The following is a 15775-nucleotide window of genomic DNA, read 5'->3' as shown; positions in this document are numbered from 1 at the left end:
TCCAATAAAACTTTATTTACAAACACAAATTTGAATTTCATCTAATTTTCAGATATTTGTGAAATATTCTTTTGATTTTTTTCAACTCTATACAAAAGTGAAAAAAAAATTCTCAACAGGCTGTACAAAAATACAAAACTCAACTAAAAAGGCAGCAGGCAGGATTTGGCCCATGGGCCATAGTTTGCTGACCCTGGTCAATTGAAAGGGTATTCTCCAAAGTCCTTCCCAGAAATATCCACTAATAGAAAACCATGGATAGGAGCCCCTCTGCTTATTCTTCTGCTACGTTGGGTCCTATTCCTAGAGGGAATTCATGAATTCTATTGATTAAACTTTTCTTTGTTTAGATCCTGGGTTCTGCTCCCTGGGATACAGATGAATGCTTAGAGCCTGCAGTGCCATTCGACTTTATCTCTGGATTTAAAGTTTTTAATAAAAAGAACTGGGCATAGAGAAATCTGTGAGAATTGGAAAATGAGCACCCATTCTTTCCAAGCTAACCAAATATTTGCTGGATCTTGGCAGCCACCGCCAACCTTTTTCCTCTGAAATGCTGAGAGGTTGTAAGTAATGGGAGACTTCATTTTTCTTGGGCCACAGCTCTTGTGAGAAGCCAAAGCTGCCTCTCAAAACCTGCAGGGTTCTCACGGAAAAGAGTCAAGGGTTATATATTCAATGACTCCACTGACAAGTGACCATAGAAGAGGCAGGGGGCCCTGACGGTGCTAACAGTGTGTCCCCTCCATGCCACAGGAAGGCAGCTAAACACCCTAAACCGCTCCCTGGACCCTGGTTTCCCATAATGCATAGCTCTCTAATTCCCAAACCTAGGGATTTTTCATCCCTGATGGCGTGCCCATTGGCTACTCACACAGGAGAGAATGAGACTGAATTCACATGGCACGAGTGTATGCCCCTCTTTGTGACTCTAGCCTGCGATGACGTTACTAGTTTCAAAAATAATGGTTATTCATGAGTCCTGGGTCATTGATTGGATATTAGCTTAGACTAAATCCTCTTCAGCATGTCTCCCTGGTTGTTTCATGTGCTTGAGTTTGTGTATTGTATATGGTTCTGTTATTAAAGCTGCCAAGAGTGTAGAATTTTTGGTAAAAATAACCTAAATCACATGAAGTTTAAGCCAAGAAAAGCTTAGAGGACATCTGGTCCAAGCTCATCATTTTTCAGAGGAGGAAACAGATTATTTCATTCATTCACTCATCATTCATTTGTTCCTTTGCTCACTCATTCACCATTGTTTCATGCCTACTATGTGTCAAATAAACAGGGGAGAATTGACTGTTATCCTCACAGAGCTAAAGGGGATCACAAGAATCATCCGCCTGAGAATATTGCCTGAGGCTTGTTAAAAATGCACATTCTGGAGCTGCTACTGAATGCGCACCACAAAGATACTGAGTTGGAATTTCAGTGAAATGGAGTTATCTGCATTTTTAATAAACTCTCCAGGTGATTATTTATATGAACTAAAGTTGCAAACTGAGGCTGACCACATTTGATACAGCGGAAGAAGCAGGCAATTTAACAGGGCCACACTGTATAATAAGGGTTCAGTAGAAGAGGAGCTCCTAATTCCTGTCTGGGGAGATAGGAGAGCAGGGTCAGAGTTCCCTGAAGGAAGGGGAGCAAGAATGCCTGAGCTTGTCCTGAAACGTAAGTAGAACTTCAAGAAGCAAAGAAGCAGAGGAAAGGTAGAACAGGTAGAGAACACAGCATGTGCAGAGCTGCCAAGAGAAGGAAAGCCACGCAGCAGGCTAGTTGGAGGGTTGGAGGTAATCCCATCTCTGTCTCCTCTGAGTAATACTTCCACGACCCACTGGCCCTAGGTCACAGTCCTTCCTATGTAGGCCTGCTGAGCTTAAAGCATTGTTTCCCAAACCAGCAGGGACTTGTATATTACCAGTTACTCTGCACAAAGGGTTTCACAATCACATTAATTTGGGAAATGGCCGGTTAAAGTTACATAGGTGTCTTTGCTTCAGGACCTCTCATATCCTTTACTGTGCCAATGTGCATTGTAACTCTCCAAGAGGGAATCAGAGGATGCTGTGTGTTGACCAGGGAGCCCTATTTCCAAAAAGCACCTTGTTAGTAACATGGAAAGAGTTGAGCAATTCCTAAAAATAGTTAAACATAATTACCATATGATTCAGCAATTCTACTCTTAATTCTAAAGAATTGAAAGGAAGGACTCAGATACAAGTACATCAGTGTTCATAGGAGCATTATTCACAATATCCAAAAAGTGGAAATAACCTAAATGCCAAGGAACAGATGAGTGCATAAAAAAAATATGATATATACATACAATGGAATAGTATTCAGCCTTTAAAAAGAGGGAAATTCTGACACATGCTAACACATGGATAAACCTCAAAGATATTGTGCTGAAATAAGTCAGACACAAAAGAGATATTCAAAAGGACAGAGCATGATTCCTCTTATATGAGGTAACTAGGATAGTCAAGTACATAGAGACAGAAAGAAGAACAGTGATTAGCAGGGGCTGTGGGGAAAGAGGAATGGAAAGTTGTTATTGAAAATAAACACAGTGTGTGAGAAGATGAAAAAGTTCTGGAGATGGATAGTAGCGATGTGTGCACAAAATTATGAATATACGTAGAAGCACTGAATTGTGCTATTCAAAATGGTTAAAATGGTAAATGTTATGGTATGTTTATTTTACTGCAATTTTTTAAAAAGAGAATGTGGGCAGAATACCTAATACTGATACCTAGCAGACAATTTTAAAGGTTTAAAAAGCACCTTGTTAGGCCAGCAGTGCTCTTTAGAATTACTTAGGATGCTCTTTGGGAACATCTCCTACTCCCAGGAGGATGGGAGTAGAGCCCATCTCCTATTCTGAAAAGGATGGGAGTAGAGGATGAGTCAGTATTTGCTCCTGATTGGTGGAAATGGTGGCTGTAAATGGCCCCTCGCTTCCTGAGAAAAAGAAAAAAGAGAAGCTGAAAAGGAGATGAGATGGTGGTTTGGAAGAACTGCAGAAGGTGTTCTGAGCACGTAGCACTGTGCCTGATATAAATTCTCAGGAATTGAGGAAGGGAAAGAAAGGAAAGAGGATAAAAAGGGGACTGGATGTTGGTGTGACAGGAGAAGGTGGTAATGAAATAGAGGGTGATGGAAGAACTATTTAGACTCAGCTGATCCCAACATGAGCAAATGCCAAGATTTGTTTGGATTTCATTCATTCATTTGACAATTGTTTAGTGAGCTCCATACCCAACATGTGTCAATGACCATTCTAGGTGCTGGAGACTATTCAGAAAAAAACCCATACATATTATATTCTAGTGGATTGGCATTAGTGTTTTATTTTGGTTATCTGTGAAGTACAAGACTCTGCAGAAGGTTGGGTTAGCCAGGAAGCAGATGCTGAGACAGAGTTGGGAGTGTAAAAGATTCATTGGAGAGTTACACCACTGAAAAGAACAGAGCAGAAGCTGGATTAGGCAGAGGGCGCCATTAGACTGTGATGCCATCCAAACAGAGGCCAGCCCACTGGGATGCTGTAGAGCAAACATTGCTGTCACGCAGTAGAAGAGTTCTGTGCTGGGTAGAAACAGCTAGGCTGTCATACCACTCCCTGCAGAAGCCCACCCTGAGAAGAGTGTGTCTTTGCTATCACTGTCTTGCTCATTCATTGAGTAGAGTCCTTCCCGGGAGCTGGAAAGCTGAGGTGGACCCTGAAAGAATTAACACCATCAATGAACCACAATCCATGTAGCTGGAGATCTGAGCAGCAGAGCTCTGTGTCTGCACAAGACATTGGGGGAAACCATAGGCCCCCTATCATTATTTCCCAGTTTGTAATAAAGCATGAATTGGGCACATACACTTTTGAAAGTGGATTTCTGCCTCAGCTCTTCTCCTGTTGGCTTTATCTCTCTCTCTCTCTCACACACACACACACACACACACACACACACAGAGTCACTGGGATTTCAAAACCTCTCAAGACTGTTCTTTCTTAAATCTAGAGTACTATTCCTCCTTGGAGAATAGTGGTGTGTGTGTTTGTGTGTTTTAGTGAAGGGTGGTGACCTGTTGCTTTTTCTTTTCTCCCAGGAGGCACCAAGAAAGGGCACAAGCTTTAGCATCAGGCAGACCTTGTTCTCTACTTTGTACTTTGGAGTCCCCAAAGCAAGTCCCTAAACTCCACTGCTCTGAGCCCATTTCTTCATCTTGCAGCAGGCATCTCATCTCATATGCAATGAGATAAAGGCACAGATGATGTGGCACAGTTCCAGGTGTATGTTAAGTACTCACTAAAGGGTCACTGGCATCTTTTAAAAAGCACTGATACTGCACCCTGTGTGGAATAATTGTGAGAAGACCATAGCAAGGACCATAGTTCTGAGATTAGTGTACAGAGGCACGAAGGAAACGCACTAGCTCAGCATGCACCCAAGTTGTAAAATCCTCCAATGATATTGCCTAAAGAGTCTGTCTTTATATTAAACTCAGTGCAACCTATGGTTCACACAGATGTCTCTTTGGTACCTTCCTGGGGCCATCAAAAAGGTGGTACCACTTTTAGAAGCAACAAGAGGACCTCTTGTACTGGGCCCCGTGTTTCAAAGGGCTCCACTCTGACCATTCTCCAGCCATGCCCAACCCCACACAGTGGGGAGTCCATGTGGCCGAAGTGATGTCACCATCAAAAACCCACTCTTCTTCTCCTTGTGGATTCACTCCAGGTATCTGGAACCCCAGAACTCCCTGTCCAAATGGGCTGTGCTACTTCTGGGGCCAGCATGGACTTCTTTCTCAAATGGATTTGGGATTGTCCCCCCAAGAGTGGATCAGGTCTCCAGTGTGTACATCCTGAGGCCTGAGGAGTGGCCATGGGGTGGCTATTTATGGAACTGTGGATGAAGCTAGATGTGGAGATGCTCATGGTTGAAGGTGGAACAGGGGTTTGAAGAGAAGGGGGTTGGGTCACAGGCAGGAGCTCTCCTTGTGCCAGCACATTCTAGCCGAGATATTCAAGGAGTCTCTGATCATTCTAAATCAAACCTGGCCTTCCAGGTTGCTGTGATAGTATATTTGTTAAGACAAGAGATGAAGACAAGAGATGAAAACAGGTTTTGTTAGCTAGCTTTGGAATTTTTAAATATTTAGATCTATGCGTTTATTGGTATCCATTTGCAATCTTGCCCCAGGCACTGTAAATACTAGAGGCAGGCCTGGGAGAATTCTCACAGCCTTAGAGTCAGTAGACCTCAAATACCAGGAGAGAAGATGTGCAGTGCAGATTCTAAAATCCATGAGAAATCATTAAGGAGTATTAGTGCATCGGGACTCAATGAATACCTTGACAGTTGCCAGACAGCAAATGGTGCACCATGCAAACATTTGTTGTAGTCTAATACATTTTAAAACAAAATAAAGCATTTTTATTTCTAATCCAAGTGCTTCCTGACTTGGCTGTGCTCTATAGCCAACAGTGAACATCTGTAGACCATGTCCCCGTATATGGACCATCTGTACAACACAGTCCTTTGTGTTGCCCATCTATACAGGATGACCCATTATACTGAAGAGTGGCTTTATGGAATGACCCCCTTTCCCCTACTGGAAATCTGTAAGGCACATTAAGCTAACAGTCTCCTTGGGGTACTGTTGGGCATAGCTGTATTGCCCAACCACACAGCTGCGTCTTTCATCATCAACTCCAAATCATCTCTCTCCCCACTGCATGTAGCCAGTACTCTCTTCTGCCTAGATTTTTAAAAGGCCAAATTCCTGTCCACAGAAAGGGTTCATGTGTGAGGCCAAGGGCCCATGGTGGAAGCGGCCTATTTGTGCCTCAGCCTCCCCTGACTACCAAGGAAATTCAGAGCCCAGTCAGCAAATGCTATCCAGTCCAGATGCCTCCTTTGATACTGCACAGTAACTGAGATGCTAAGGTAGTGGCTTATTCAGGGGAAGAGCTAGCAAATGAGACAACCAGGAAAAGAAGCCTGGGTTCTTGTTTTTGCTCTGTGATTACTTCCTTTAACCCTGCCTGTTCTAGGACCTTAGCTTGTATTAAAACTTGACCTGGCTGTGCTGAACTATTATTAGGCATACTTACTCATAACCCTCAGTGGAGGCAAAGCTGCCATGGGAAATCCTGGGCTCTTGATCCATTTTAGCCTTTGCTGTAGATACCAAGATGCTGGTTGCGCTCTGGCCAGCTGGCCTAGGATTAGTGCTGCTCCAGGCATACAAGCTGTATCATGACAGAGGCAGTATGGCAAGATATAGTGAGTACTGATCTGGGAATCTAGAGACCAGGCTCTAATTTGGTGACTAAGCCAAGTCAAATCTGACTAGAGCTTGTGCTCTGAAGTGAGGAGCCTTCAGAATCCACTCCATCTCCACCACATAAGCAAATTACCTGACCACTCTGAACCTCAGTTTCTTCATCTATTCAACAAGAATCATACCTGTGTTACAAAGTTCTTGGCGGATTCATGTGTTTATTACAAAGCTGGCCATTAATAAATATTGATTCCCCTTCACTTTTAAAATTCAAGGAGTTGAATCAGTTGATCTTTACAGCTCTGACATGCCTTTATGATGTCCCTTGGCTTCATATTCCAAAATTTTCTCCAGGATCCATGATATATTCTCCGCTTGGGCCATTTTCCTCCTCAACCCAGCTGTGTTCATTGAAAAGTTTGCAGCCTGGGCTACTCCACCTGGCAGTTGGCGCTATTAATGATTCACCAAGAAGATGGATCCAGGAAGTGACTTATGACAAGAATACTTTCTGTGTGGTTTGAGAGAGGTTCCAGTAGGGCTTAGAAGTCAATGGGCATGCCATCCTGAGGCATAGGAACCACAGCGATCACGCGCGCAGGGGAAGCTCCATTCAAGGAGGCTGCAGCTGCACAGAGCAATGCCAAGTCTTCATCTCTTAGTATTACTTCCCCTGGGCTTCAGCCTCAGGACTGGTGCATAGAGCAGGGTACTAAGGGGTAATCCTAAGCTATCGGAGAGTGAAAGAGAAATTCTATACCACCAGACTGAAAGCCAGCAACTCTTTTGTTTACAAATAACAAAAAACCAATCTGCGTTTGCTTCAGTTGAGAAGGGAAAGATCTTGAAAAACATAGGGTACAAATGCAATGAGACATCAGAATGGAACTGAAATGTTAATCCAGCTCCCTCTCTCTTCATCTTTCGTCTCTACTTATTTTGACCTGGTTGTTCTATTCTCCTACCTCTGCAGACCTGCCTCCTCTTCTTTTCTGATTCACGTAAGTACAAATGATGTCTATCTCACATTCTCAGGTTTACACTTCACCATCCTGAGGAGGGAAAAGGGAGTAAGTCAGCCAGTCTTTCCATATGCATGGATAAATAGGCAGGTGTAGATGTAGATACAGACATAGACATAAATATGGATACATATCAATCTGGATTTCAAATCCACAAAGAGGAGGTTCTGAGGCATCCATCTTGGTTCAGGTACTCACCCCTCTTCTGATCAATAACCTCCAACGTTTGGCATATTTATTAACAAGAATCCCCACAATGACTGAGGGGACAAGAAGTAGGTGAGCCTGGCATATGATTCAAAAGGTGTTCACAGCAGCCTAATGAGTTGGGCCACTATGAGGGCTAGAATCATGATTCTAACAGTCAAAGGGAGCCCAATAGTTACAGGATTGCCACATACCAATAGTGAATAAATAGTGAACCTTAGCCAACAGGAAAGCCTGCCTTGATTAAGCTATCATCATGGACACCTGCTTCCGGGCCCTTATTATCATGAATTTTTGCTGCAGCATTTACTCCGAGTTCAGACTGTCAGTAATTCAGACTTAGGTCTTCATCTTTTGTGGGCTGCCACAAAAGACTGTCTACACAGTGCCACAGCTCACCCTCTCTCCCTAACCTGAGCACCCTGTGTGACTTGTATTCTCTCTAGAAGCTGCATTCTTTCCAAAGAATCATTATTCTGAGGAGCACTGAAAGGAGGAGCTTAAAATACTTTGGGTGTCAAAAGTAGGAGCAACAGATTGCCATTTGTGTATCTTTTCTCTATCTAAAACTTCCAATTTAAAAATCCTTTATGGGAATGGAGAGCATTAGGACAAATACCTAATGCATGCGAGGCTTAAAACCTAGATGATGGGTTAATGGGTGAAGAAAACCACCATGGCACATATGTAACAAACCTACATGTTCTGCACATGTACCCCAGAACTTAAAGCAAAAAAAACTCTTTACTAAACACTTCTTAACCATGTAACTACCTCAGCACCACCTTAAAGAAAGAACTACTTATTAACATATCAAGAATTTAACATACATTCTTCATTGACCTTTTTTATTCTCATCCATTGTGCTTACTATGTCCAACAGCATTCCACTGAACTTCTGCACTTGATTTCTAGGAAGATCTGATGTCCTTCTGAAGTTTATCTCTATGATCTCCCAAGTTGTTGAGTTAAATCAGAGACAACATTGTCCCTCTAATCATTAATAGTTCTTTCTGAAAATCCAAAATCACTTTAGAAAACGTTTTCATAATGAACTGGGGGCAATGTCTTAGCATCCTCTGTCACAGTGGGAACAAGAAGAGTACCCACTATCAATGCAGTTGATACTGTGCTGGAGATTCTGTTCAGCACAGTAAGGTCAGGAAAAAGAACTAAAGGCTTCTATTTCTGTGATGATGGTGAACGACTATGGGCTGCTGCTTCACTCTTCAAAATCAAATCCATGGGAATCATAAAAGTGAGAGGAAAATTTGGATTACAGAAACAGCAACAAAATCTGGAATACTGAGAAACTCCTGAGGATGTTGAAGTCAGTGTTAAACTAGAGTGAGAGGTGGAGTGTGGAACGATGTGGGAGGAAGGTAACTAAAGCCCTGAGAAAGGATGACCAGAGATGGTAAGAAGACAATTAAGATTCCAGGTTGCATTCTTGCCTCTCCCTTTAATTGCCTTAGGCCCTACATTGGCTGCCTTTTTACTTAGAAATCAGCTGACACAACTCAGTCCACCAATGCCAGGGAGTATGAGAGTAATAGGAAAGTCCTTTTAAGATAAGAAATTAATGAAAACTGATAGGGAGAGACCAGCCTCCCTAAACTTTCATTTATCTGTTCGCTTTTACCTCACTACACCTAAAACTTTTTAGTACAGACTTAGGAGATAACTACTTTCTCCAAATACTGTTTTGGCCTAATGGTCTAAAGTCAAAACCCTGTGGATAGTTGCCTGGTAGAGTGGCAAAAAAATATTAATAGTCAGCAGTGGTGCTATGGTTGTTTCTGTGACACTGTACCTTGGAACTAAGCCCACTCTCTTTCTTAAAGTTTCCAGCACTGACAAAGACGAGGACTGTGAATAGACCTTTTTAAGTACATACTACCTGACAGAGTCCATGACCACTGAATGGGTCATGAGCTCACGGGCTAAAATAAACAGACTCCTGTTTAATACCACAGACTACAACATATATCATTCAAAGCAGACCTATTAGAACAGAGGACAAAGCTTTCAGTAAAGCCTGCTAAGATATTTAAGGAAATGAGAAAAAATATTACCAATATGAAATAAGAACCAAAATAATAATGAAAATAATCAAGTGGAAGTATAGCTATAACAAATAGAATGGTTGGAAAAAAGAATACAGTATGATAGATGTGTCTAAAAATGAATTAATAAAATATAAGATCATATTGAGGTTTCATAAAAGATGATGAATAAAAGAAAGAAAATATGAAATAAAACCTAAAATAAATGGATAGTATAAGTCAAGATGCCAACACCCAGAAGCTAGAAACTCTAGAAGGAGAGGAAAATAAAAATGAAGAAAAATACTTGGAGAAAAAAATGAAGATATATTTCTCAGAATTTAATACAAATGACATAGATTAAAATAGCCCATACATTGTCAAATATAAGAGATTAGGAAAAATTGACACCTAAATATAGTAAAATTTAAAGACATCAAAAGCAAGAACAATTACCCATACTTTTAGAAAGAACAGCTCAATCATAGAAGAATAAACATCAAAATAACATCAGACTTCTCAACAGCAACACTGAATGCAAGAAGATAACAGCAAAATGGCATAGCACTTTTAAAGTAATAAAGGAAAGAAGGAAGAATAAAGAGAAAAAGCCAAAGTAAGTATAATGGCTGGAAAATATTAAGAAAGATGACAAAAATATGTTCTAACATAACAATAATAATAATAAATATAAATGTATTAAACTCACCATTTAAAAGACACAGATTCTCAAATTTGATTAATAAAAGAGGCTTCAAATATAGTTACTAGAGGAGCTCACTCAAAACAAAAAGATACAAAAAGACTTAAATAGATGGAAATATATAACAAGAAAATATTAGCCACAGAAAGGCTGCAGTAACAATCCTAATATTTGATCAGATTATTTAAGAAAAATATGTCTTAAAAAAACAAAAAAGATCTCATATACAAATAAAAGGAAGTAATAAAAAGACATATTTATTATATACATATACACACCTAATTATACAGACTCAAAACATACCAAGTAACAACTAACAAAACCAAAGAGAGATAAGTGAAGTAATGTAAGTTACCAATTTTAACCCACCACTTTCAGAAACTGAAATTTATAGATCAACCAAAGAAACACATGTAGATTTATCAAAGATATGTAAAGAATTATGCAACACACAAACATAAAATCCATAGAATTCTTTGAGTTTATACAGAAGAATTTTACAAAAATAAATCTTTATGATGCCAAATTGGCTTGGCATTTCAAGGCTGCTTCAGTATTATGAAACCTTTACATTAACACTTTTTTTCACAACTGCCATGACTGAGGAAAGAGTGTGGAAATTGCACTCAGGCTTTTACATGCTTTCATCTGGAAATGACACACATCCTTTCACTTACATATATTGGCTAAGGAAATTAACAAGGTTATGCTTAACTTCAAGAGGCAGGAAAATAGAATTCTCCTATATCCTGGAAGAAATGGAAACTAGATATGAGTGACAACAGCAATGTCTACTAGGGGCAATTTTAATGAAGGTGAAAATCTACAAGATTTAAATATGCATGTAGCAATTTTGAGAAACCTTAAAAAACAGCTCTGACTAAAAAAATTAGAAAACAAAGAAAATAAGCTACAAAACACAATATTATTTACATAAATATAAAATTCATGCATATATTGAAAATACATACATATTTAAAAATATTTTAAATGGTATCTATAGGGAAAAGGCAAATAGCAGTAGAGTATGGGATAAAGATAAAGAGAATAAATAAGTCAATAAATAACAGAAGGGCTTTGTAAGACCAATGATAGTAGCATGCTATGAACAGAAGAGCATGATTAACTCTACCCTCTGATGCTGAATTGCTGTTGTTGTTGTTTTAAGGCATAGGGTTCAGCTTAGAAAAGAATAAATCGACTTCATTATTTTCAGATGACATTATAATATTCCTAGAAAACCTAAAAGAACACACATAGAAATTTTTAAAATTAATAAGTTTATCAGTGTTCTTGGATTCAAAATCAATGTAAATAAATTTGTTGCATTTGTACTAACTGGCATGATTAGTTAGAAAATGTAATTTTATAAAAGATTGTTTGCAATGATATGTTTAAAAAACTTTAAGGGCCTAAAAATAAATCTAACTGAATATGGAAAAGATTTTAATGAAGAAAAATACTAATTTTATTGGAGCACTCAAAATCATAAAGCTGCCTGTTATTACTAAATTGATCTATATATTTAATACAATCTGAATTTTAAAATGCCAACAAGTCTTTATATGTGTATGTAAGGGAAGAGGGCTTAACCCGGCAAAAAGAAAAAAAAAAATAGTGATAACTTTGAAGCAGAAGGGAAAGAAAAAACAGGAGGAATAGGAAGATGAAAAGAAGAAAGAGAAAAAGAGAAAGAGGAGAGAAAGGAGAAGTTGTTTGGAATAGTGATTACTGACCTTCACAAATATTAAGAATTATTACAACATGTGATATTATCACAGGTGAGTAACCAGTGGAATTGAACAAAAAGCCAAGAAACAGACCCCCATGTATGTGAAAACGTTTATAACAAATCAGATCAGTGGAGGAAAAAATGGAATTCAATAAAATATGCTGAGACAATTGGTTATACACACTGAAATAATTAAAATTGGATCCCTATCTCACTCCACACATTAAAAATAAATAAATCTCAGCTGGATTTAAGTGTGAAGGGCAAATCCTTAAATAAAGGGGAGTGTCTTTGTGACATTAAGATATTTAAGAGTTTCTTAAACAAAATGAAATAGTACAAACCATAAAGAAGATAAATCTGACTTCATTCAATTTAATACTATGTATATTTCCAGACTCCTGAAGAAAGCATAAAGACAAACTGCAAACAAGAAGAAATTATTTGCAGCATTAAAACTAACAAAATGATAGTATTCAGAATATATGAAAAACCATATATCATTAAGAAAACAAGTAACTCTTGTTTGCCCAAAAATGGGCAAAAGTCTTGAATAAGCACTTACGAGAAAAGAAAACTTGAATGGGCAATACATTTATGAAAAGATGTTCAGCCTCATTATATTTTAAAGAAATGCAAATTTAAATCAAAATGAGATAACATTTCACAGACATCAGATTGATTTAAAAAATGTATATGTACTACATTTATCCCTTAGTATCTGCAAGAAACTGGTTCCAGGACCCACCACAGATACCAAAATCTGAGGATGCTCAAGTTCCTTCTATAAACTGCCATAGTATTTGTTTATAACCCATGCACATCCTCTTGTATACGTTTGTATTTTAGTTTAGTTTAGTTTAGTTTTTGAGATGGAGTCTTGCTCTGTCACCCAGGCTGGAGTGCAGTGGCACTACCTCAGCTCATTGCAACCTCTGCCTCCCAGGTTCAAGTAATTCTCCTGCCTCAGCCTCCTGAGTACCTGGGACCACAGGCGCATACTACCACAATGGAGATGGGGTTTCACCATGTTGGCCAGGCTGCTCTCAAACTCCTGACCTCAGGTGATCCACCCACCTCGGCCTGCCAAAGTGCTGGGATTACAGATGTGAGTCAGTGCACCCGTCCTCTCCTGTACACTTTAAATCATTTCTAGATTACTTATAATATCTAAGACTATGTAAATGCTATGTAACTTGTTGCTGTGTCATATTGTTTTTACTTTGTATTATTTTTATTACTATATTGTTATTTTTTCTGAATCCATGGTTGGTTGAATCCATAAATACAGAACCCATGGATACAGAGGATCAACTGTAATATCATGTTGGTGAAAATATGAAGCAACCAGAACACTTATACTTTGCTGGTAGCAGTGTAAATAGGTACAATTGGCAGTGCCTAGTAAAATTAAATATGCACACACAACATTACCCAGCAATTCTACTCATTTTATGTCCTAGAGAAACTCTTTCACATATGGCCAAGAGATAAAGAATACTCAGAGCAATATTTTTGTAATAATAAAAAACTGAGAAACAAACCATCTGATCATCACAATCAAAACTGATACAGGTTGAGTATTCTTTATCTGAAGTGCTTGGAACCAGATGTGTTTTAGATTTCAGATTCTTTTCAGATTTTAGAATATTTGCATATATATAACAAGATAGCTTGGAAATTAGATCCAAATTTAAACACAAAATTCATTTATGTTTCACATACTCCTTATACACATAACCTGAAGGTAATTTTATATAATATCTTAAATAATTTTGTGCATATTACAAAGCTTGTGTATATTGGACCATCAGAAATCATAGTGTCAATATCTCACATCTCCATCATGGCTGACTCTCCATTTATATGCTACCAATAAGTGATCATTTTTCATACTTTTTCACACATAAGTATTTAACAGCAAAAGGTATGACATGCCATTAATACAGTGAAAAAATAATGTGTTCAGGGTAACTAAGCAGCCTAGAAACATCACCAGAATACCTGTATGAACTGCTAAACAATGCTAACAACAGTGACAGGCTTTCAGTCTCCACCTATGATGCTGTGTTTTGAAAAAAAGGTTATTGTACATTGTATTTTTTTTTTTTTAGGTGAGAAAAAAACATCAGAAGCAGTTGAGGGACCAGGAAATAAATACCTAGGGATGACAAGGCATTCCAGCAAATGGCTTTTTAAACAATTTCCTCCAAAGTCACCTGCCTCATTAACAAGGCTTTATCTTAGAAGTTTTTTCTTGGATTTTATAAATTGACATGATTTCTTGTTTTGTTATGAGTGCATTCTGCCCTAGTCCTTCAAAAGCCCCATCACACATTTTCACCATGTCATCTACAGGCACTTTTTCTGCTGACAATGTAGTCTTTATCATCACATCATCACTATTACCACAATCTCCTTGATTCAGAATCATTTCAGCTCTTTCACCATTGGTCAATGAACAACTGGAGCTTCATTGTTGATATTAAACACTTCCCCAATATTTCTTTCTCCCAGTTTACTGATGAACTCTGAAGGTATTTTTTTTTTTTTGCATATGCAAGGAAGTCACACATAATTTTTTTTCTCACTTGACATATGAAATCCTTCAAAGTTACCATCTTGATCATCATCACTGAATATGGTTCCAGGCCAGAACTTGTGCCAGGCATGTCCAACTGTGTCTTTAATCACTGTGTTCCAGGCCCTGACAACAGCATATAAAGCATCCTTCATGTCAAACTCCTATTGAAAAACTTTCACACCCATGTTTCTCTGTTCACTGCTGTTAGCATACTGTTGAGGAAAGTGTTTTTATATTTACTTCATTGATCTAAGAGAACCTGGACACACGGCTGAATTAATGAAATCATATTTGAGCGAAAGTACATGGCATTAACATTATTTTTGATGAGAATTTCAGCTGAAGGATGAACAGAATGGTTGTCCAGTAATAACAAAAGCTTGCGGTTGTCATCTAGTCTGGCTTCCCTGCAGTGAACATGAGCCAATGGTACAAAATGTTTGTGAAACCAAACAGAAACGATGTTCTTGGAGGTATATGCCTTTTTGTTAGCATAATACAATAATGAACTGGTATGAAATTCACTCTTTGAAAACAGTGAGGATGCAAGCTTTTGCCTGTCACAGCAAGTTTACACTTAGGTGTGCCTGTTGCATTAGCACACCCCAGCACAATCATTCTATCTTTGGTATCATTAATTCATGTAGGGGCTGTCTCATCAGATATAGTCTATGCCTTTCTGGGGCAGTTGCAACAACAGAGCGATGTTTCATTCACATTATGTACTTGTTCTGGCATCGTTTTCATCAACGACAATCTTGACAAACCCATCAGTGAATTTGTCCACTTTGTGATCAGCAGTTGCTTCATCACCACAAGTCTTTACAGATTTAATGCTATGTCCTTTCTTAAATTTCTGCAACTAGCCTGATGAATACTCACAGTTCCCTTCAATTTTCAGTTCATTGTGATAGATCTATGCTTACTTCATAATCAACATACTATTAAATGGCATATGTTCATTGTGACACTCATCCATTATTTTAATATATGACCAAGATCTTCAGTTTCAGCTTTATGCAGTATTTATTTTTCACTGACCTTCATATGTCACTTTCAGCATAGAACTTCAACAGTTTATTCTTCTGTTTCTTCAGATCATATATAGTGGTCATTCCAAAACCATACTCTTCTGTAAGATGTTTCAGGCTTACACTGCTGCATATTTTCTCCAGCAACTTGACTTTCTGT

Source organism: Macaca nemestrina, chromosome 14 (genome assembly GCF_043159975.1).
Source record: "Macaca nemestrina isolate mMacNem1 chromosome 14, mMacNem.hap1, whole genome shotgun sequence".
Lineage (NCBI taxonomy): Eukaryota > Metazoa > Chordata > Mammalia > Primates > Cercopithecidae > Macaca > Macaca nemestrina.
The sequence above is the reverse complement of the archived record's forward strand: the minus strand, read 5'-3'. Positions refer to the sequence as shown.